This window comes from Lathyrus oleraceus, chromosome 6 (assembly GCF_024323335.1).
Source record: "Lathyrus oleraceus cultivar Zhongwan6 chromosome 6, CAAS_Psat_ZW6_1.0, whole genome shotgun sequence".
Classification (NCBI taxonomy): domain Eukaryota; kingdom Viridiplantae; phylum Streptophyta; class Magnoliopsida; order Fabales; family Fabaceae; genus Lathyrus; species Lathyrus oleraceus.
This window is the reverse complement of record NC_066584.1, coordinates 506,500,314-506,524,366: the sequence shown is the minus strand read 5'-3', so window position 1 is coordinate 506,524,366 and position 24,053 is coordinate 506,500,314. Positions and strand designations below refer to the sequence as shown.

Sequence of the window (24,053 nt, the reverse complement as noted above, 5' to 3'; positions counted from 1 at the left end):
AATATGAGACAGAGGAGATGGTTAGAGTTTTTGAAGGATTATGACTTTGGTTTGAATTACCATCCGGGTAAAGCAAACGTAGTGGCTGATGCATTGAGTCGGAAATCATTACATATGTCTATGTTAATGGTTAAGGAATTGGATTTAATTGAGCAGTTTAGAGACTTGAGTTTGGTGTGTGAGAGTACTCATAATAGTGTTAAATTGGGAATGTTGAAGTTAACGAGTGGTATTTTGGATGAGATTAGAGAGGGTCAGAAATCCGATGTGCTTTTGGTTGATAAGTTGACTCTAGTGAATCAAGGTCAAGGTGGTGAATTCAGAGTTGATAAGAATGGTGTTTTGAAATTTGGTAATCGGGTGTGTATTCCGGATGTTACCGAGCTTAAGAAGAGTATTCTTGAGGAAGGACATCGTAGTGGCCTGAGTATTCATCCTGGGGCTACGAAGATGTACCATGATTTGAAAAATTTATTTTGGTGGCCGGGAATGAAAAGAGAGATTGCGAGTTTTGTTTATTCTTGTTTGACTTGTCAGAAGTCAAAGATTGAGCATCAGAAGCCGTCTGGGCTAATGCAACCGTTGGCTATTCCAGAGTGGAAGTGGGATAGTATCAGTATGGATTTTGTTTCTGGTTTACCGAGGACGATTAAGAATTTTGAAGCTATTTGGGTGATTGTAAATAAATTGACGAAATCGGCTCATTTCATTCCGATCAGAATGGATTATCCGTTAGAGAGATTGGCCGAGTTGTATATTGAGAAAATTGTAAGTTTGCATGGTATTCCGTCGAGTATTGTTTCGGACAGAGATCCTAGATTTACATTGAAGTTCTGGGAAGGTTTGCAGAGGGCTTTGGGAACTAAGCTGAGATTGAGTTCTGCATATCATCCGCAGACTGATGGTCAGACTGAGAGGACGATTCAGTCACTAGAGGATCTTTTGAGGACTTGTGTTTTGGAAAAAGGAGGTGCTTGGGATGGTTATTTGCCTTTGATTGAGTTTACCTACAACAATAGTTTTCATTCGAGCATTGGTATGGCACCGTTTGAAGCTTTGTATGGTAGGAGATGTCGGACACCTTTATGTTGGTATGAGTCCGGTGAGAGTGCTGTGGTTGGACCGGAGATTGTTCAACAAACCACGGAAAAGATTAAGATGATTCAGGAGAAGATGAGAATTGCTCAGAGTCGTCAGAAGAGTTATCATGACAAGAGGAGGAAGTCACTTGAATATCAAGAGGGAGATCATGTGTTTCTTCGTGTTACTCCGATAACTGGGGTTGGTCGAGCTTTGAAGTCGAAAAAGTTGACACCTCGATTTATTGGTCCTTATCAGATTTTGGAGAGGATAGGGGAAGTAGCCTATCGTATCGCTTTACCGCCGTCGCTTGCGAATTTGCATGAGGTTTTTCATGTGTCTCAGTTGAGGAGGTACATTCATGATCCGTCGCATGTAGTCCAAGTAGATGATGTACAGGTGAGAGATAACCTGACTGTTGAAACATCGCCTATGAGGATCGAGGATCGAGAGTTGAAGCAGTTGCGGGGTAAAGAGATTGCCTTGGTGAAGGTAGCTTGGGGAGGACCAGCAGGTGGCAATGTGACTTGGGAACTGGAGAGTCAGATGAAGGAGTCTTATCCGGAGTTATTCGCTTGAGGTATGTTTTCGAGGACGAAAACTCTTTTAGTGGGGGAGAGTTGTAACACCCCGATAATAATATGATAATTATTTAAATTAAGTTAATAATATATTTATTAATTTAATTAGATAATTGGATTATTATTATTATTATTATTTTTGGAATTATTGAATTATTATTATTATTATTGGGATAATAATAATTATTGGAAAATATATAAGTGTGAAATAAGGAAAAAGAATCCCATTTGGTAAAAAGAAAGTTTCACGTGAAACAGAGAAGCGATTGAGAAAGTGGAGAAAGGGCAAGCGGAAGAACCAGAGAGCAAAGGTTGGAGAAGAGAAGAGCTTGGAGCTTAAAGATTCGTCGGATTAACTCAGGTAAGGGGGGTTTATCGTCGTTTAATGGGTATTATGGGTTAGCATGTAATGGGTAGTGATAAGCCGTTGAATTGACCCTAATTGGGATTGTGAAATGCTGAAAAGTTGTGATGGATAAGTTATGTTAAAACTGAAATTGAACCTGTATTTGAGTGTGTTGTAATTCCCCGAACGTAGAGCTTTTTACGGAATTGGAATCGGAGGTCCGGAAGTCCTCCAACGGCGGAAAATGCGGAGAATTCTGCATTCTGCTTTGTGTTAGCGCAGGAACTACTGTTTTGTCTGCGTTAACCGGTTAACCCAGGGCGTTAACCGGTTAACACTGTTGCGAATTGTGAAATTACTACTGTTTTGTTTGCGTTAACCGGTTAACCCAGGGCGTTAACCGGTTAACACTGTTGCGTTTGCCAGAAAGTGTGTTTGTGCTGCGTTAACCGGTTAACCCAGGGCGTTAACCGGTTAACACTGTTGAAAAGTGAGAAAATTGACATTTTAATGTTGTGTACATAATTGATGTTTGGCCTATAGTAGCGTATGATGTGATAGGGATTAATTCCCGCTATTTTGAGCAGTATAGATATTAGTAGAGTGTGCTAATACTGTGGTTAATTATTTGACATGATATGAGGTTTTGATACATATGTTGATGATGTATGATTATATGCATAATGTTGTGAATGTATATATTATGCATGTGTTGTGAATGGACTGTTTTATGGCTTAGAGTGTGAGCATAGGTCCATTGTGGATTATTATTGTGATGTTGCATGGCTAGGTGATTAGCATGCATATTGTGGCCTTTAGGGTGGTAGCTAATTCCCATGGTGAGGAATTAGTGAGTTAGTCATTTTGGACTGTTGTTGATGTTGCATGCTAGGTGATTAGCGTGCATAGCATGGCCCATTTGGGGTGGTAGCTAATTCCCATGGTGAGGAATTAGTGAGTGAGTCACTAGGTCTCAAATGAGTGGGACTAGTGGGCTTGGTAGCCGTGCCTGGATTTGGACGGTGAGGTGAACTATATGTTCACAAATAGTCGGTACCGCATGCATGGAGTCTCATTGCATAATTGATATATGGCGTATAATATGAATGGATGTATTCCAGTATTATACGTGTGTTGTGTGTTGTGTGTTGTGTGTTGTGTTGATGTTGAGTATGATTGAGTTGACATTGCTGTTACTGAATGTGTAATCTGATTTGGGTAATGAAATGTGTTATTTACTTCGCATTACATGATGTTTTATAATGCTTGTTATATCGATTGAGGAACTCACCCTTACAACTATTTTTCAGGTAACGAGCAATGAGTTAAGTAGAAGCTAATGCTTGGAGTCTAGTGTAGTCTCCTTAGTGGGTCGTGCTCTGATAGATGTAACATCGGGATGGGATGTTTTAACTTGTCCTAAATGTTTTATTGTTGGTTATGAACCATTTTACATGTAATGTTTTACATGATTGATGAGATTTCTATCTGTTGCGTTTTATGCAAATGCTTATGTTTTGAATTAATAAAAGAGCATGACCGTTATATTGGTAAATGGTGTGTAGTGTTTGTGTGTGACACCCTTAACTGCATAATTACTCTGAGTTTTATATGTTGTTTTAATTAAATATTTGGGGTATTTTATAAGGGTGTTACAATGATCACATCTCATGGATCATGGATAAAGAGTTATCAAGTCTTAAACATAGGTATGAATATTAGGAGTAATATTTATACCGGATTGACCCGCTATGAGAATACTATATAGAAAGTTATGCAAGGTGTCATAAGTTATTCTCATGGTGATAATAGTGTATTCCACTCTTCGACCTGAAACCACTATGGATCCTAGATGTAGAGTTGAGTGCTTTATTGCTGATCCAACGTTGTCCGTAACTGGATAACCATAAAGACAGTTGATGGGTACTCCACAAAGCATGCTGAGGGACATGAGTGACCTAGATGAAATTTGCTCATCCTGCATAACAGGATAAATGTCTATGGGCCCAATATTGAACTGGACAAGGATGACACGGTCTATGCCTTGTGTTCAATATAGACATAAGGGCAAAGGGGTAATTATACACATAAGTATTATCACAGAAGGAATTGTCAGATCACATGACATTTTCGTGTCTTGGGTAGCAGTGATGTGTTGCTAGATACCGCTCACTGTTTATTATGTTAAATGTGTGATTTAATATAATTGCCAACGTCACGAAAACCTACAGGGTCACACACAAAGGACGGATTGATGAGAGATAGAGTAACTAAGGAATACCGTAAGGTACAGTGCCCTTAAGTGAGTTATAGAACATCGTAAGGTACGGTGTACTTGAGTAGAATACGAAATATGGTAAGGTGCCATGGGCTTAAGTGATTTTGGGCATATTATAAGATATGGGCTAAAATACACTTAAGTGGGCTTTTTAGCTTAAAGCCCACACAAGTGGTTCTATAAATAGAACCCTTGTGCAGAAGCAAAGTTTTGCGGTTGCATTATTTTCGTTTTCTCTCACTCTCTCACTCTCACTCAAAGCCTTCATTCGTACCAGCTAGCACTGAGATTGAAGGAACCCGTTCATGTGGACTGAGTAGAGACGTTGTCATCGTTCAACGTTCGTGATCGCTTCGTGGATCTGCATCAAAGGTTTTGATCGTCACAAGAGATCTGCACCAAAGGTTTCAACCGTCACAAGAGGTAAATATTCTATCACTGATCATGACCATTCGTAAGGATCTCTAAAGGAGAAAATTTTAATTTCCGCTGCGTTTTGGACCGCAATTCTCCTTCAGAGCCACATTCAGTGTTACAATTGTCAAAAGCATGATCATTATTCTCATGATTGTCCAGAAAAGCAGAAGAATTAGGAAATTGATGTAAAGTTGGCGAAATATGAAGAAAAAAAGATATCGTTGATGGTTACAATGATAGGTGAAGAGAGATTCAAGAACCAGTGGTTCTTAGACTCAGGATGCTCATCACACATGTCTGGAAGAAGAGATTAGTTTATCAACATAAAACCCTCAATGAAGAACATGATGAAATTTACAAATGATAATACTCTAGCAGCCGAAGGTGTTGGTGATGTTCTGATTATGAGAAAAGATGGAAAGAGGTCAGTAATTTCAAATGTGTTGTACATATCAGGCATGAAGAGCAGTTTGCTCAACATAGGCCAGTTGGTCGAAAATAACTACACGGTGCGATCAAAGATAAGATGATCAGAGTTCTCAACTCAAATGAAAGGTTGATCTTGAAGGCTCCAATGTATTAGAATAGAGCCTTCAAGATTGAGCTTAATGTGATGGAGCATAAGTGTCTTACAACAACAACCAAGAAAGATGAATGAATATGGCATTATAGACTTGGCCATCTCAATTTCAAAGACATCAAAGATTTCAAAAGAATAAATATGGTTTCAGGATTACCTGAAATCGACATTCCAAACAAAGTGTGTGAAGAATATGTGCAGGCAAAGAAACACAAGAACAATTTAAGTAAGGATGCAGAAAGCAGGTCGAAGGCAATTCTTGAAGTCATATACTCTGATGTATGTGGTCCTATCCAGGTGGATTTGGTTGGAGGTAATAGATATTTTATTACATCCATAGATGATTTTAGTCGAAAACTGTGGGCTTACCTGATCAAGAAGAAAAATGAAGTGATTGAGGCATTTGCCAAGTTTAAATTTATGGTCGAAAGACAAAGTGGTCGAAAGCTCAAGATTTCGAGGACTGATGGTGGTGGAGAATATGTGTCGAAAGACTTCGATGCATTATGTGTGAAAGAAGGGATTATGCATGAGGTGGTGCCACCCTATACTCCATAGGAGAATGGAGTTGCAGAAACGAAGAATAGAACCATCATAAATATGGTGAGAAGTATGTTGAAAGACAAGCATCTACTCAAAGAATTATGGGGAGAAGATGTGTCGACTGCGATATATATCCTGAACAGATGTCCGACAAAGAATCTATAAGGAATCACGCTAGAAGAATGTTGGTCTGATGTCAAGCCTAACTTGAGTCATTTGAAGGAGTTTGGATTTATAGCACATAGACATGTGCCAGATCAGTTGAGAAGAAAACTTGATGACAAGTCGAGTCAGATGATCTTGATAAGATATCATTTGACTGAAGGATACAAGTTGTTCGACCCAGTGAATAAGCAAGTGGTGATCAGTAGGGACGTGATCATAAATGAGCTTAAGGAATGGGATTAGACTGGAAAAAATAAGAAGGATTCAATGAGAATCTTATATGATGAACCGGCTAGTGAAGTCGAAAAACAAGTTCAACAAGAAGTCAGACGTGAAGCAAGCCCAAGCAGACCTCAAAGAATAAGACACATGTCTATAAGGTTGCAAAAATGTGTGATTACATAAGATAATATAGTAAATGAAGAAGGTGAGCTAGTACACTATGCTTTCTACGCAAATGTTAAACTAGTCAATGCAACTGAGGCATTGAAATATTTGAAGTGAGTGAAAGCAATGAACGAAGAACTGAAGTCAATCGAAGTCAATAACACTCGGTCACTTGTCGAATTGCCCCAAGACAAGAAGGAAATCAATGTGAAATGGGTATGCAAGGTGAAGTTGATCCCAGAGGAGAAGTGATTCGACACAAGGCGAGACTTGTGGCGAAAGGATTTCTTCAGAAAGAAGGAATCGACTTCGAGGAAGTTTTTGCATCTATTGCTAGGATCGAAATAATCAGGTTGGTTGTTGGTCTAACAAACATGAACAACTGACAGATGTGTCAAATGGGAAGCTATAAAGTTTTCCATCATGATTTCCAAGTTGGATTTTCTAGGGGTATTATTGTTAGGATTCTGTTTCTGATATCCTGGAGATATAGATGGGGCTTGATTTGGAGACTGTCCAGGTGCGTATAAAGCATTATTACTCTTATATGAAAAGTTTGGATGGTTCTTCCAATTTGGGTTATAGGTATTCGAATAGGGGCTTCCTTGAGCATAGTTTACTTGCTCTGCTTGGATTCCAGTCAAGAGTTGACATTCCGCAGGAGTGTGGCCTTGGATTCCGCAGACCTCGCAATTCTGAGTTATAACAACCACGGCTGCTGGAGGCGATACGTTTAAACTTTCAATCTTCTGGACCAAAGCATCCACTTTTGCATTGACGTGATCAAGGTTACTTATCTCGTACATGCCAGTTTTCGGTTGAGGTTTTTCCACATTCGTTCGTTCGGTTCCCCACTGATAGTGGTTTTGGGCCATGCTCTCGATAAGCTGGTAAGCATCAGCATAAGGTTTGTTCATTAGTGCACCACCTGCAGCGGCGTCTATTGTTAACCTTGTATTGTATAAGAGACCATTATAAAATGTGTGAATTACTAACCAGTCTTCCAAACCATGGTGTGGGCAAAGTCTCATCATGTCTTTGTATCTTTCCCATGCTTCGAAAAGAGACTCGTTGTCTTTCTGTTTAAACCCGTTTATCTGGGCTCTTAACATAGCTGTTTTGCTTGGCGGAAAATATCGGGCAAGAAAAACTTTCTTCAACTCGTTCCATGTGGTGACTGAGTTGGAGGGAAGATATTGAAGCCATCTTCTAGCGCTATCTCTTAATGAGAAAGGAAAAAGACGAAGTCGAATTGCCTCTGAAGTGACACCATTAGCTTTAACAGTATCAGCGTATTGAACAAATACGGATAAATGAAGGTTTGGATCTTCGGTAAGATTTCCAGAGAATTGGTTCTGTTGCACAGCCTGCAACAACGAAGGTTTAAGTTCAAAGTTGTTTGCTTCGATTGCGGGCGGAGCAATACTTGAATGCGGTTCATCTTGCGATGGAGCGGCGTAATCTCTAAGAGCACGAGCTGGTTCTGCCATCTCGGTTAAAGAAGGAAAATCTTTGAGATCAGGAAGGTCTATAGGAGGGAGATTGTTTTCAGCACGATATTCCCGAATTCGTCGTAAGACTCGGAGATATAGTTCGATATCGTTGATTCGTAAATAGAGCGGTTCGCCTTGAGAGCGAGTGCGTGGCATACAAATCAACGAAAGAAAGAAAATAGAAGAAAAAGAAACCTTAGTCTCTACAGCGTAACGGAAGAGTTACGATATCGATTGAATAAAAGTCCCCGGCAACGGCGCCAAAAACTTGATCGCTCGACTGGGTGAGTCGAGAATGGGATACAAACTGCAAGTGCACAGTTCTATCGCGTAGTTTTAAAAGATATCGATCCCACAGGGACTTATGAATCGATATACCGTTATCTAAGGTTACTACGTAAATCTAAGGTGAAAATGTTTGATTGTTTGGGGAAAAGCTAAGAGCTAAACTAATATCTAGATTAAATATTAATAAAACGGATATCGGTATGTAGTTCGTCAAAACTAGGGAATCAAGTCTTTGTCGGTTTCTTGGTTTTAAAATGAATCGTTTCGGTTAACTTTATTGGTTAAAGGTTCTATCTCAAACTCTCGCTCTGTTGAATAAACCATGATTTTATATTAATGTTGCTGTCACTTATAATTAAGTCAAAAACCATATTTTGAAAACAATAAAGTTGCAGAAACTCTTTTTAAGAAAATACTGACCGTTTTAAACACCCTTATCTCAAACTCTCGCTCTGTTGACTTAGGTTATATAATTAAATCCAAATGCTTAACTCTCGTCCTCACATTCAATCTTTAAAAATACTTTTTGGAAAAGGTCAGAATTTAATTAACTCTAAAACTTGCTCTCGCCCTGATCTAGAATTAATGCCTAACTTACACTGTCCAGTTAAAATCTCAAACTCTCGCTCTATTGATTTTAACTTCTTTATGTCTTTTACTTTTGTAAAAAATCTTGTTATTAAACCTGTAAGTTGAGACCATAAAAAGATTGATTTTGATTTTAAGTTTAGATAGACCGACTCAGTCTCGATCCCTTATTCTGCTTACTTTACATACCGATACCTAGGCAAATTAGCCAGACATGCTAAATAAATAAGAATTTATATCATGCATAAACAGACTCATTCCAGGCAGGCAATATGAATAAACAATAGAATAAAACATTAAAAATTAAATAACAATTAAAGAACCTGAATGCGTAATACAATGGTCTTGAACACTCCACCACAAGCCGGTAGGATTTGTTCTTGGATTCTTCAATTAGACAGTAAATTAAATCAAGGAAATAAAACTGGAATATAACGTAAGGTTAATTCCGGTATAAAGTTGCACAATAGTTTCCGGTGTAGAAACTATTATGCGAAAAATATCTAAAAGCTAAAACTGGAAAGGTAAATTTGCAAGGGAAAAAGAATGTAAAGCTTGCAAAAGAAATAAATAAAATAAACAATGCTAAGCGCTGGAAAGGAAGAAAAATAAGCAAAGGCGTGAAAAGAAAATTTGGCAGAGCTTCGGCAAACTGGGCGTGCAAAAACTGAGAGTTTTTTAGGTTTGTGAGATGGCTATTTATAATAGCCTTGGTAACTGCATTGCGTTTCCTACGAGTCTTCAGCATGGCTAAATACACGGCTTGGGAATAGGACACGAAGTCCTCAACGTTACTTCCATTCTTCTGAGAGCGTAACTTGCGCCAAAAAGCTAGTGGACTGGTGTGACGCTCGTCACACCATGTGTGACGTCCGTCACAAGAGTGCTTTTAGTGTGACGCTCGTCACACTCCTTGTGACGCCCGTCACAGGGACAACGTGCGCCTTCTTTGGGCTGGGCTTGGTCTTGGTTATTTGTTTCCTTTTTATTGCTTTTTACACCTCCTTTTCTTCCCTTTTTCACTTTTGCTTCAAAATGGGTACCTGATGTAAATAGAAAAGAAATACTGCATAATATCTGATAAAATGGGATAAATTAAAGTAAATGATAATATAATCTAATTAAATTAAGTCTTAAAATGTGATATAATTTCGTGTTATCAAACTCCCCCATACTTAAATCTTTGCTTGTCCTCAAGCAACATTCAGTATAGAACTTGTTAAAAGTTTTAGCCAGATGAAATTTCAAAGCACACATCAATTCGTACTAGGTCGCGAATGGATTTTTGTTTAGGAGGATTTGAGTTTAATCTTGACATCAACAACTACCGTTACAACTTAGATAACCTTACCTTATGCAAATCAGTTCAAGTACCCTATGATAGCTATCCTGGTTCCTTTAGTCTTATTTTACCCGTTTTCATTCTAGCGAAATCACATTAAGCCCTTTATCTTTTCGCGCACATAGTGGAGTAACCGGTTAGTGATTATGATCCGCTTTTAGCTAGAAGTTCTGGTACATAAGTCGGATAACTTCATTATTCAGTCCATTGCAAATTGCGGGGGATCGAACCGTAGTCCGCCCTACCAAGTTCAGTACCAGATTCCTACTGAACCAACTCATAATGGGTCTTTCGTATTGTGCTTTTGCATGATCTGCAACCTTTAGATTAAATGATCTGGTAAGGATCACCTAATTTAATTAGTGCATTTCTTGATATATTTATATATTTTAGGTTACTTTGGGGATCATTCACTTATATTCATCGGCTCTCCACGTAGTTTGCTATTAAGATGGTGCTGACTTCTGTATAAACTACTTGGGGTTGCCATAGAACTAAAAGTTCAAGGAATCGGTATAATAGGTACTTTTATCCTGATCTAACATATTGAGGTTCTCAGAGCGTTGTTATGGTAATGATTTTTGTTTTGATTTCACTCAAATTTTATAGAGTAAGCAACCTTTATACTTATTGGGTGTGTTAAAAATTTTTTTGTTATGGCTCAAGAAAATTGAGGGGAATAGATAATAGAAAATTTTTCACACTTAGGAACTTAACTTAAAATAAATTTTTTTTTTTTTTGTTTGTTTAAAAAAAAGGGAAATAACGATGAAAGGGAGAGTACATAATTGAAAAAATGAGAATGGAAAGAATATTGTTTCCCCCCCATACTTAAACTAAACATTGTCCTCAATGTTTTAAGGAAATGAAATACAAGATGGAAAGGAAAAAGAAAATAACAACTAAGGCTGCCTTCCGCCTCTGGTTCTTGGACCTGGTGATCTTTGACGTATGTCTAAGTTGTCGAACCTGCTGAACAATTCAGTAAACCGCTGGTCGGTTATGGCATTCCGAGCATCCTGTTGCTGTTGCATTTGACGCATCATCTGCATCATTTCTGCATTCTGTGTCTGCATACCATCGATAGCATCCATAATGTCGTCGTTGGTCGCAGGCCTTCTTCGTCGACGACGTTGGGAGGATGGGCCGGCTGCATTTCTGGAAGGGTTGAGCGGGACTGATTGTTGTGTAGGAGGATGATCACCTTGTTCCATTTCTTCAAACTCATCTGTTAGTGGGTTTGTTTGTAAAGGCTCGGTGGTTTCAGGAGCGTTTAGATCATAGAGGTGGCGGTCGGAGTTTGTGACATCAGTTAGGGCGATATTTGGCAGAACAACGCTTGGGACAGCCTGGTTGTTCACCATAAGGTAATAGCCTCCGCCTACTCTGTTTTTAATCAGGCGGCTGGAGCGGCAATAGCTGATATCCATAGACAGGGGAGGTAGGGATTCTAAAGTTTGGAGTCTATCCCCTAGGTTCAGGCCAAGTGCTATGGAGGTTATTAATCCGCCAATTATAAAGGGTTGCCGGCCTCTAGCACATAAGGTGCGGATATGATGAAAGAGAAAGGAGGCGGCGTTTACCTGGGCTTGCGGTTCGAAGACGCACTGGAGGAAAAATAACTCCTTTGAGTTGACCTTGCTGTTGTTTGGTCTACCAAAAACTGTGTTTTGCAAGATACGGAGAAAATAACGGATGGTGGGGTTATGGATGTGGGAGAGAAGGAGTTCTTCCCAGTTGTAGGTCTCTATACCGGAAATTTTCTTAAAAAGGTCAAAAACGCCAACTGTGTTCCAGTTTAGGTCGGGAGGGATTCTGGGGTAGACTTGGCCTTCTGTGGTAAATTGTAGCATGGTACTCAATTGGTTTTGGGTTAGAGAGTACTCGGTGTTAAACATGCGGAAGGTTGCGGTACCGGTCAGAAATTCACCCTCACCGGCGGGAGTGGTGTAGTCGTAAGAACTTAGGAATTCTAAGGTTAGGGAAGGGTAGGTGGGTTGGTTATGAGTGCAAAGGAAGGTTAAATCGGCTTTACGGAGCATCCACTCGATACCTTGGAGTAAGCCTAATTGTTGTAAACAAGTTAAATCGAGGTACCTGGTGGAAGCGACGCCTCGCTGCTGGAAGCGCTCGAATTGCTCTTGCTGATAGTTGTCATCTCCGGATCGGAAGATGATATTTCCGAAATTTTGATTTCCCGCCATTGTGATGAATTTTTGAAGGGATGATTTGGAAAGAAAAAGAAATGTATATTTGATATGAGAGAATTGTTTTGTGGTGAATGAAGGAAGTTTTGGTAGGTATTTATAGGAGAAGGATTGGAAGATAGAAAGAAAAAGTGGTTGAAAAGTAATTAAGTGTGGTAAATGAAAAATGAATGGGGAATGTAAAAAGGTAAGGGGTGTAACGTTCGTCTCCAACGGCTCCCTAACGTTCACATGTCTGAGGGGCGTTACGCTCGTCACAAGGCTGTGACGCTCGTAACAGGCGTTTTGCGTGCCGTTCGTCATGGAGTGTGTGACGCTCGTCACATAGTCCTTTTTGGCAAGGCTCCAGTAGCGCTTCGCAGAATTACTTTGGTAACGTATTTTAATGTTTCATTTTGCTTATGATCAGTTTTAGGCTGCAATTTTAATGTATTGTGCACGCTTACTTGCTTTGTATAATAATAATAGTAGGTAACAACAGTAGAGCATAATAGCCACTGCATAATAAAATTAACTAAACAGCTTCAATAAAAATGATCATAATGTATTACAGTGAAAGAAAACAATGAAATGAAATAGAAATAAACATGAATTCAAATAGCATTAATGAAAAACCTAGCCTAAAACTAAATAACTTAGAGAGAAATAACTAAATTCCATCTATCTTCGGATCTCTGGCCGGAGGAGTAAAAGAGTTAACATGATGCCGTAACATACGTAACTGACTTGCCGTGCTGCTCATGTATTCTAGGATTTCAAGTCTGAAGTTATGGAAATCTTCCCTGAGGGCGTCTTGTTCTGACATCAAGGCTTCAATGACGGTTTTAATATCTGTTCCTGGTATATGATGTCGGAGATCAGGCATGACTGATTCTTCGGTCAGGGCAGGCTGAGGAGGAGGATCAATATCATAGTAGCCGGAAGGAGTCTGAGGGTCAGATTCAGCAAGAGAGATATGGTCAACATAGTGCTCATAGTCATCACAAATCTCATAATCCTGGATGGATCCAGTGGATCCAGCAGGAGTTGGGGTTTCATTCAGGTTATAGAGCCAGTTCCTTTGGTTGTGAACACTAGTTCTAGGATCGGGCATGGTGAATAGGCAGAGAACCTGGTTATCAATAATAAGCTCAAACTCATCAGACCCTATGTTTGCTATAAACATAGTGTTGAAGAGGAAAGGTATACTCATAGTAGTAATGCCACAAAAAGGGCTAAGGTCAAGCATAGGCTGACGTAGTCCAATAGCATTACCTATCATAGTGATCAAACCGCCTATTCTAATGGGTGCTCGCTCATCCTGGATAAGGTGGTCCAAATTAGCTAACATAAAAGTAGCACCGTTTACTGGACGGTTCTGGGAAGCACAAAATATGATGAAGAGTTCATCACGTGAAACTGAAGTACTATTTGGCTTTTTCCCAAATAAAGTGTGGGTCAGGATCTTATGGAAATAGCGAAAAGCCGGGTTATGTATGTTTCCAGAGAGAAACTCATGTTCTTCGGGCTCATCATTTCCAGTCAGCTTACCCCAAAAATGTTCAAGCTCTCTATATTCAAAAAGTTCTTCCTGGCTTACAGTGAATGTATCAACGGAGGTAGGAAAACCCAAAAGGTTGGTGAAGTCTCTAATATTAAATTGGTATTCCATATTGAACATTCTGAACTGGATAAAACCTCTGCTAATTCCTTTTCCATGGCTAGGTAGATAGATTAATGAACTAAGGAATTCTAATGTGAGTCTCCGGTAGGTGGTGAAATGTCTCAGGATAGGGGAGGTCTCCCATCCTATCTGATTCAGCAAAAACAGGACACTCTGTCTCAGTCCAAGGGCAGTCATAGCCCAATCATCAGCATATAAACTAGGTAGCATCTCTCTAGCGGCTAGTTCTTCAAACTTTTGTTTCTGAGCCATTCCTCTGAACTTGATACCCATACGATCAGAATGTCCCATCTGGTTAGTGTTAGCTAGAGAAAAGAAACATGAGTTTAAGTCAGGATTTGGCCAAATGCCGAAAGAAGAAAAGAATTATTATTATTATATATATATATATTTTTTTTCTTTTTGAATAAATCAATAATGAATACTAAATAGAAATTAAAAGAATAATTAAGAGAAAAATAGGGAAATGATAATAATAATAAAATAATAAAATAACAAATTAATTTTGTGGGTTGTCTCCCACTAAGCGCTTTGTTTAAATGTCGCAAGCTCGACAAAGAAACTGTTAAATATAGTCTATGAGTCCTGGGGGCGTTTCGTCTAAGTGTAGAATTTGCGAATCCTCGTTGGTTTCCGCATAGTGATAATGTTTCAGACGTTGCCCGTTTACGGTGAACGGTTCTGTAGATTGTCCTTTTATTTCTACCGCTCCACTGGGAAAGATTTTAGTAATATGGAAAGGTCCTGACCATCTGGATCGTAGTTTTCCCGGGAATAACTTTAGTCTAGAGTTAAATAAAAGTACTGCGTCGCCTTGCTTGAAGATTTTCCTTGATATACGCTTGTCATGCCATTGTTTTGTTCTTTCTTTATAGATTTTGGCATTTTCATAGGCATCTCTTCTGAGTTCCTCTAATTCGTTTATGTCAAGGATTCTCTTTTCACCGGCGGCTTTATAATTCAAATTTAAATTTCTAATAGCCCAATAGGCTTTATGTTCTAATTCTACCGGGAGGTGACAGGATTTTCCATAAATGAGCTTAAATGGGGTCGTCCCTATGGGAGTTTTATAAGCAGTTCGGTATGCCCACAAAGCTTCTGGTAATTTCAATGACCAATCTTTCCTTGAAGTGGCGACCGTTTTTTCTAGTATTTGCTTGATTTCTCTGTTAGATACTTCCACTTGTCCACTGGTTTGAGGGTGGTAAGGTGTTGATATCCTATGTCTCACTCCATATTTAAGTAGTAGTTTTTCGAGTACCTTGGATATAAAGTGTGATCCACCATCACTGACTACTATTCTTGGGATGCCAAATCTCGGAAATATTATATTTTTAAAGAGTCTAGTTACTACTCGGGTGTCATTTGTTGGAGAAGCTATAGCTTCGATCCATTTTGATACGTAGTCAACTGCCACGAGTATGTATTTGTTACCGAAAGAGGATGGAAAGGGTCCCATGAAGTCTATCCCCCACACGTCAAAAATCTCTACTTCCAAAATACCTTTTTGTGGCATCTCGTCACGTCTAGATATGTTTCCCGTGCGTTGACATCTGTCACACTCCTTAATAGCCGCATGTACGTCCTTCCATATAGTCGGCCAATAAAAACCAGCTTGTAGGATTTTAGAGCAGGTCTTGGATGTACTTGTGTGTCCACCATAAGGCGCAGAGTGACAGTGTTGGATTATATTTTCTATCTCTTCTTCGGGTATACATCGACGGAAAATACCATCGGGGCCTCTTTTGAAAAGTAAGGGATAATCCCAGTAATAGTGTTTTATGTCGTGGAAGAATCGTTTCTTCTGCTGGTAAGATAAAGTAGGTGGAACTATTCCGGCAGCTAAATAATTGACTAGATCAGCGTACCATGGTATGACAGATATAGCTAAGGTGGTTTCTACTTGCATGTCGGAGTTGTTCTCTTCCAAAGTAGCTATGAGTTTATCATACGAGAAATCATCATTAATGGATGTTCTTTCTGGTTCAAGGTTCTCAAGTCTAGAGAGGTGGTCTGCTACTACGTTTTCAGTTCCTTTCTTGTCCTTGATTTCTAAGTCGAATTCTTGTAGTAACAAGATCCATCTTAGGAGTCTAGGTTTAGCGTCCTTTTTTGTTAAAAGGTACCTGATAGCAGCGTGATCAGTGTAAACTATTATTTTGGCTCCCACCAGGTAAGAACAAAATTTATCTAGCGCAAATACCACTGCTAGGAGTTCTTTCTCGGTTGTGGCATAATTCATCTGTGCTTCATCCAGGGTTCTGCTAGCGTAATATATAACGTGAAGCTTTTTATCCTTTCTTTGTCCCAAAACAGCACCTACAGCATAATCACTGGCATCGCACATTATTTCGAATGGTTCATTCCAGTCTGGTGTCTGCATAATGGGTGCGGAGATCAATGCTTGTTTAAGAGTTTGAAATGCTTTTAAACAGTTATCGTCGAATATGAATTCAACATCTTTCATCAACAGTCCGGTTAAGGGTTTAGTTATCTTAGAGAAGTCTTTGATGAATCGTCGGTAAAAACCAGCGTGTCCTAAAAAGCTTCGTACTTCTCTCACGGTTCTTGGGGGTTGAAGATTTTCGATTACCTCTATTTTGGCTTTGTCTACTTCAATTCCTCTGTTCGAGATGATGTGTCCTAAAACAATTCCTTCTTGTACCATAAAGTGGCACTTTTCCCAATTAAGTACTAAGTTTACTTTTACACATCGTTCAAGAACTCTTTCCAGGTTTTCAAGGCATTCTTCGAAATTTTGTCCGTATACAGAAAAGTCATCCATAAATACTTCCATGATGTTTTCGAGAAAGTCGGCGAATATTGCCATCATGCATCTTTGAAAAGTTGCAGGGGCATTACACAGACCAAACGGCATTCGTCTATACGCGAAGGTACCAAAAGGGCATGTGAATGTTGTCTTTTCTTGGTCATCAGGGTGAATTGGTATTTGAAAGAAGCCTGAATAACCGTCTAAATAACAGAAATGTGAATGTTTAGCTAATCGTTCTAACATTTGGTCAATGAATGGTAAAGGGAAATGATCTTTTCGGGTTGCTTTGTTTAGTTTCCTATAATCAATGCACATTCTCCATCCCGATTCGATTCGTTTAGTTATAGTTTCTCCTTTTTCGTTTTCAATAACGGTTATGCCTCCTTTCTTTGGTACAACGTGTACAGGACTAACCCATTTGCTATCAGATATAGGATATATAATACCTGCTTCTAATAACTTGGTTATTTCTTTCTTTACTACCTCACTTAGGATCGGATTTAGTCTTCTCTGGTGTTCCCTAGAGGTTTTACAGTCTTCTTCTAACATGATGCGGTGCATACAAATAGAAGGGCTTATTCCTTTGAGATCGGTGATGTGGTATCCTAGTGCGGTTGGATATTTTCTTAAGATATGTAGGAGTTTTTCTGTCTCGAGTCTTCCTAGATCTGCATTAACTATCACAGGTCGTTCAAGTTCTAAGTCTAGGAATTCATATCTCAGATTTTTGGGAAGTGTTTTCAAATCAGGTGTTGGTTTGTTAAGACACTGCGTAGGGTCCGGTGTTATTGCTAGGCATTGTTTAGATTTGTCCTCTAAAAGATAGTCTGATGATTTGTCTTCTCCTGACTCTGCTTCTTTTATGCATTCATCGATGATATCCATGAAGTAACATGTATCTTCTATTGCAGGTGCTTTCAAGAATTGGGAAAGAATGAATTCAATTTTCTCTTCACCTACTTCGAAGGTGAGTCGTCCTCGTTTTACGTCTATGATTGCACCGGCAGTTGCTAAGAATGGTCTTCCTAGTATAATAGGTGTCGTATCATCTTCTCTAATGTCCATAATTGTGAAGTCAGTGGGAATGTAAAACTGACCTATGCGTACGGGAACGTTTTCAAGGATTCCTACAGGATATTTGATGGAACGATCTGCTAATTGCACAGACATTTTGGTCGGTCTTAATTCTCCCATTTCCAGTTTCTTACATATGGATAAAGGCATAACGCTAATTCCGGCTCCTAAATCGCATAAGGCTTTGTCGATGACAAATTTTCCTATGTGACAGGGTATAGAGAAGCTACCCGGATCCTTGAGTTTAGGAGGCATGTTTTGGATTATAGCGCTACATTCGGCAGGGAGTGTAACGGTTTCGCTATCCTCAAGTTTCCTTTTATTAGATAGAATTTCTTTTAAGAATTTAGCATATGAGGGCATCTGCGTGATAGCTTCGGTAAACGGAATTGTAACGTTTAATTGTTTAAGGAGATCAACAAATTTTCTAAATTGGCCTACCTCTTTGGTTTTAACAAGCCTTTGAGGGTAAGGTATAGGTGGTTTGTAAGGTGGTGGAGGTACATAAGGTTCACTCTTTTCTAGGGTTTCCTTATTACTCTCTTCCTTTTCCTTAGGTTCACTTTCCTCAGTAGATTTCTTAGGGTTTTGGTTTTCTATCCTTGGGTCAGACGGTCCTTCCACTTCCGTTCCACTTCTCAATATAATTGCATGAGCTTGGCTTCTCGGATTGGGTTGGGGCTGTCCAGGGAATGTACCAGTTGGTGCAGCAGTAGGTGCTTGTTGTTGAGCTACTTGAGATATTTGCGTTTCCAGCATTTTGTTATGGGTAGCCAGGGCATCTACTTTGCTTGCTAGTTGTTTAAGTTGTTCGCCAGTGTGTATGTTCTGGTTTAAGAAATCTTTATTGGTTTGTTGTTGGGAAGCTATAAAGTTTTCCATCATGATTTCCAAGTTGGATTTTCTAGGGGTATTATTGTTAGGATTCTGTTTCTGATATCCTGGAGATATAGATGGGGCTTGATTTGGAGACTGTCCAGGTGCGTATAAAGCATTATTACTCTTATATGAAAAGTTTGGATGGTTCTTCCAATTTGGGTTATAGGTATTCGAATAGGGGCTTCCTTGAGCATAGTTTACTTGCTCTGCTTGGATTCCAGTCAAGAGTTGACATTCCGCAGGAGTGTGGCCTTGGATTCCGCAGACCTCGCAATTCTGAGTTATAGCAACCACGGCTGCTGGAGGCGATACGTTTAAACTTTCAATCTTCTGGACCAAAGCATCCACTTTTGCATTGACGTGATCAAGGTTACTTATCTCGTACATGCCAGTTTTCGGTTGAGGTTTTTCCACATTCGTTCGTTCGGTTCCCCACTGATAGTGGTTTTGGGCCATGCTCTCGATAAGCTGGTAAGCATCAGCATAAGGTTTGTTCATTAGTGCACCACCTGCAGCGGCGTCTATTGTTAACCTTGTATTGTATAAGAGACCATTATAAAATGTGTGAATTACTAACCAGTCTTCCAAACCATGGTGTGGGCAAAGTCTCATCATGTCTTTGTATCTTTCCCATGCTTCGAAAAGAGACTCGTTGTCTTTCTGTTTAAACCCATTTATCTGGGCTCTTAACATAGCTGTTTTGCTTGGCGGAAAATATCGGGCAAGAAAAACTTTCTTCAACTCGTTCCATGTGGTGACTGAGTTGGAGGGAAGAGATTGAAGCCATCTTCTAGCGCTATCTCTTAATGAGAAAGGAAAAAGACGAAGTCGAATTGCCTCTGAAGTGACACCATTAGCTTTAACAGTATCAGCGTATTGAACAAATACGGATAAATGAAGGTTTGGATCTTCGGTAAGATTTCCAGAGAATTGGTTCTGTTGCACATCCTGCAACAACGAAGGTTTAAGTTCAAAGTTGTTTGCTTCGATTGCGGGTGGAACAATACTTGAATGCGGTTCATCTTGCGATGGAGCGGCGTAATCTCTAAGAGCACGAGCTGGTTCTGCCATCTCGGTTAAAGAAAGAAAATCTTTGAGATCAGGAAGGTCTATAGGAGGGAGATTGTTTTCTGCACGATATTCCCGAATTCGTCGTAAGACTCGGAGATATAGTTCGATATCGTTGATTCGTAAATAGAGCGGTTCGCCTTGAGAGCGAGTGCGTGGCATACAAATCAACGAAAGAAAGAAAATAGAAGAAAAAGAAACCTTAGTCTCTACAGCGTAACGGAAGAGTTACGATATCGATTGAATAAAAGTCCCCGGCAACGGCGCCAAAAACTTGATCGCTCGACTGGGTGAGTCGAGAATGGGATACAAACTGCAAGTGCACAGTTCTATCGCGTAGTTTTAAAAGATATCGATCCCACAGGGACTTATGAATCGATATACCGTTATCTAAGGTTACTACGTAAATCTAAGGTGAAAATGTTTGATTGTTTGGGGAAAAGCTAAGAGCTAAACTAATATCTAGATTAAATATTAATAAAACGGATATCGGTATGTAGTTCGTCAAAACTAGGGAATCAAGTCTTTGTCGGTTTCTTGGTTTTAAAATGAATCGTTTCGGTTAACTTTATTGGTTAAAGGTTCTATCTCAAACTCTCGCTCTGTTGAATAAACCATGATTTTATATTAATGTTGCTGTCACTTATAATTAAGTCAAAAACCATATTTTGAAAACAATAAAGTTGCAGAAACTCTTTTTAAGAAAATACTGACCGTTTTAAACACCCTTATCTCAAACTCTCGCTCTGTTGACTTAGGTTATATAATTAAATCCAAATGCTTAACTCTCGTCCTCACATTCAATCTTTAAAAATACTTTTTGGAAAAGGTCAGAATTTAATTAACTCTAAAACTTGCTCTCGCCCTGATCTAGAATTAATGCCTAACTTACACTGTCCAGTTAAAATCTCAAACTCTCGCTCTATTGATTTTAACTTCTTTATGTCTTTTACTTTTGTAAAAAATCTTGTTATTAAACCTGTAAGTTGAGACCATAAAAAGATTGATTTTGATTTTAAGTTTAGATAGACCGACTCAGTCTCGATCCCTTATTCTGCTTACTTTACATACCGATACCTAGGCAAATTAGCCAGACATGCTAAATAAATAAGAATTTATATCATGCATAAACAGACTCATTCCAGGCAGGCAATATGAATAAACAATAGAATAAAACATTAAAAATTAAATAACAATTAAAGAACCTGAATGCGTAATACAATGGTCTTGAACACTCCACCACAAGCCGGTAGGATTTGTTCTTGGATTCTTCAATTAGACAGTAAATTAAATCAAGGAAATAAAACTGGAATATAACGTAAGGTTAATTCCGGTATAAAGTTGCACAATAGTTTCCGGTGTAGAAACTATTATGCGAAAAATATCTAAAAGCTAAAACTGGAAAGGTAAATTTGCAAGGGAAAAAGAATGTAAAGCTTGCAAAAGAAATAAATAAAATAAACAATGCTAAGCGCTGGAAAGGAAAAATAAGCAAAGGCGTGAAAAGAAAATTTGGCAGAGCTTCGGCAAACTGGGCGTGCAAAAACTGAGAGTTTTTTAGGTTTGTGAGATGGCTATTTATAATAGCCTTGGTAACTGCATTGCGTTTCCTACGAGTCTTCAGCATGGCTAAATACACGGCTTGGGAATAGGACACGAAGTCCTCAACGTTACTTCCATTCTTCTGAGAGCGTAACTTGCGCCAAAAAGCTAGTGGACTGGTGTGACGCTCGTCACACCATGTGTGACGTCCGTCACAAGAGTGCTTTTAGTGTGACGCTCGTCACACTCCTTGTGACGCCCGTCACAGGGACAACGTGCGCCTTCTTTGGGCTGGGCTTGGTCTTGGTTATTTGTTTCCTTTTTATTGCTTTTTACACCTCCTTTTCTTCCCTTTTTCACTTTTGCTTCAAAATGGGTACCTGATGTAAATAGAAAAGAAATACTGCATAATATCTGATAAAATGGGATAAATTAAAGTAAATGATAATATAATCTAATTAAATTAAGTCTTAAAATGTGATATAATTTCGTGTTATCAACCAACTGGGTTTATGAAGCAAGACGAAGAAAGAAAGGTGTACAAGCTGCATAAAGCCCTGTACGGACTTAAACAAGCTCTAAGAGCTCGGAATAAGAAGATAAATGGCTTTCTAAAGGAGAAGGAATTTGTGAAGTGCACAACTGAACATGGAGTATATGTAAGAAGAAGAAAGAGTGAATTACTTATACTATATCTTTATGTCGATGACTTATTAATAATATGCAGCTGTAAGAAAAAGATTGAAGACTTCAAAGGTGATCTTAACAAGGAATTCAAAATGTCAGATTTGGGTGACATTTCATATTTCCTTGGCATCGACTTCTACAAGAGTGGTAAAGGTTTGATGATGCATCAAAGAAGGTATGCATGCGAAATACTCAAGAGATTTGAGATGCAAGATTGCAACCTAACTTTGACTCCAGCTGAGACCAAATTACAACTGTTGAAAGATTCATATGAAGATGACGTCGACCCAATCCAATATAAAAGAATGATTGGGTCACTTAGATGCCTTTGTCCTAGAAGGCATGGCTTAGCATACAATGTAGGTATGGTGAGTAGATTCATGCAGAAGCCAAATATGTCACATTTAGCAGCGACGAAAGGATACTAAGGCATCTGAAAGGAACTCTCAACTATGACATTTTGTTTCCTGCAGCTGATGAAGGAACAAAATGCAAACTAGTGGGATACACTGACTCAAGTTAGTGTAGTGATGTTGAGGATCGAAAATCTACAACTGGCTATTTGTTTTTGCTAGGTGGTGCACTTGTTGCTTGGAGTTCGAGAAAGGAGCTAATAGTGACATTATCGTCATGCGAAATACAATACATAGTTGCTTTCCTTTGTGCATGTCAAGTAACGTGGATGATGAATATGGTCGAAGAGATAACAACGAAGAGTCATGGAGCAATTACCATGAAGATCAATAGCATGTCAGTTACCAATCTGACAAAGAATCCGATAACACATGGTCGAAGCAAGCACATCGAAACGAGGTTCCATTATCTTCGAGAGCAAGTAGCAGATGTGAAGATGACTTTGGAACACTGCAGAAATGAGAATCAGATTGCATACATAATGATGAAGGAAGTGTAGGTCGAAGTGTTCAGAAGACTAAGAGCTATGATGAATGCAGATAGCTTAGGCACAATAAATTCAGTGGCGTGTTGAATTGTAATTCCTTATGTCAAAGCAGGTTGCTCGACAGAACAAGGATGTGTCGAATAACCTAGTGTGTCAAGTTGTATTAGTGTGTTGAAATGTCGAAGCATATTGCTTCACACAAGATTTCGACTCATGCATATCTTTAGTAGTGTTAACTATTTTGGACTTTTATAATTTTGGGTTTTGGCTTAGGGTGTAAGCTAACCTAAATCTATAAATAGAGGGAGTAACCCCTGTTCTTATAGATAACTCATAATATTGTATTCATAGAATTTTTCAGTTGCAAAGTGAATAAATAAGTTTTCCACGGGTTGTGGACAGAGAGAAAACTATACAAAAAATATTATTCCTATTCTCTAACGTTCTTTTCTTTCTTTCTCAATCGTTCTTTTCCTTTCATTGTCATTGTGTGGTTGAAAACAACCTTGTTCATCAAGATTGATAGAAATTCTCCATAGGTTGTGGTGGATTTCCAACATCTAACATAGGCACAATCAACAAATTAAATTGAACATAAAGTTAAACAACTACAAAAATTCCACACACTATTGAAGAAAGAACAAAGAACAAAAGAATGACTATACCAAGCACATCCATATCCAAATAAAGGAAGAAAGAAAAAATCCCACCAACGTAAAAAACCCGAAACAACAATAACAAAATACTCAAAAGTGTTTCCGCAAAATGCCAACCAAAAAGAGCAAATAGATCATTGAGCATGTTATCTATAAAGAACAAACAAAAACCATAAATATGAGTGTGATTTCAAAACATAAACCCTCATTTTTTAGCGTGTTAGATGTGACACTAGTAATAGATCCTTAACTGAGTTGAATCATTACCTGAACAACAAACAAAAATCACAAATCTGAGTGTGATTTCAAAAAATAAAAAAGAACCATATACCAATCTAGAGAAAAACGAGAACTATAATGTAAAAAAGCAATAAGGAAGACTGTAAATGAACAATGAAGGTTATTATTTGTTGTGTCTTCAACGTGATTCATCTCTCTTCAACAATCTTCGTCGTTCCTCTTCAACGATTTTGCAACCATGAAAACTTGCAAAATCAAAACAAGATGGTAAAAGA

At 38.7% G+C, this 24,053-nt stretch overlaps 1 non-coding gene and 1 pseudogene across 1 annotated transcript; both read left to right on the top strand.

Moving 5' to 3' along the window:
* Positions 1-7,382: 7,382 nt before the first annotated feature.
* LOC127099139 (uncharacterized) lies at positions 7,383-7,482 on the top strand (annotated as a pseudogene).
* An 11,788-nt stretch (positions 7,483-19,270) lies between these two features.
* Positions 19,271-19,377, top strand: LOC127098839 (small nucleolar RNA R71). The gene has a single exon (XR_007793527.1). It is a non-coding gene; the product is annotated as a small nucleolar RNA R71 (small nucleolar RNA).
* Positions 19,378-24,053: the final 4,676 nt, after the last annotated feature.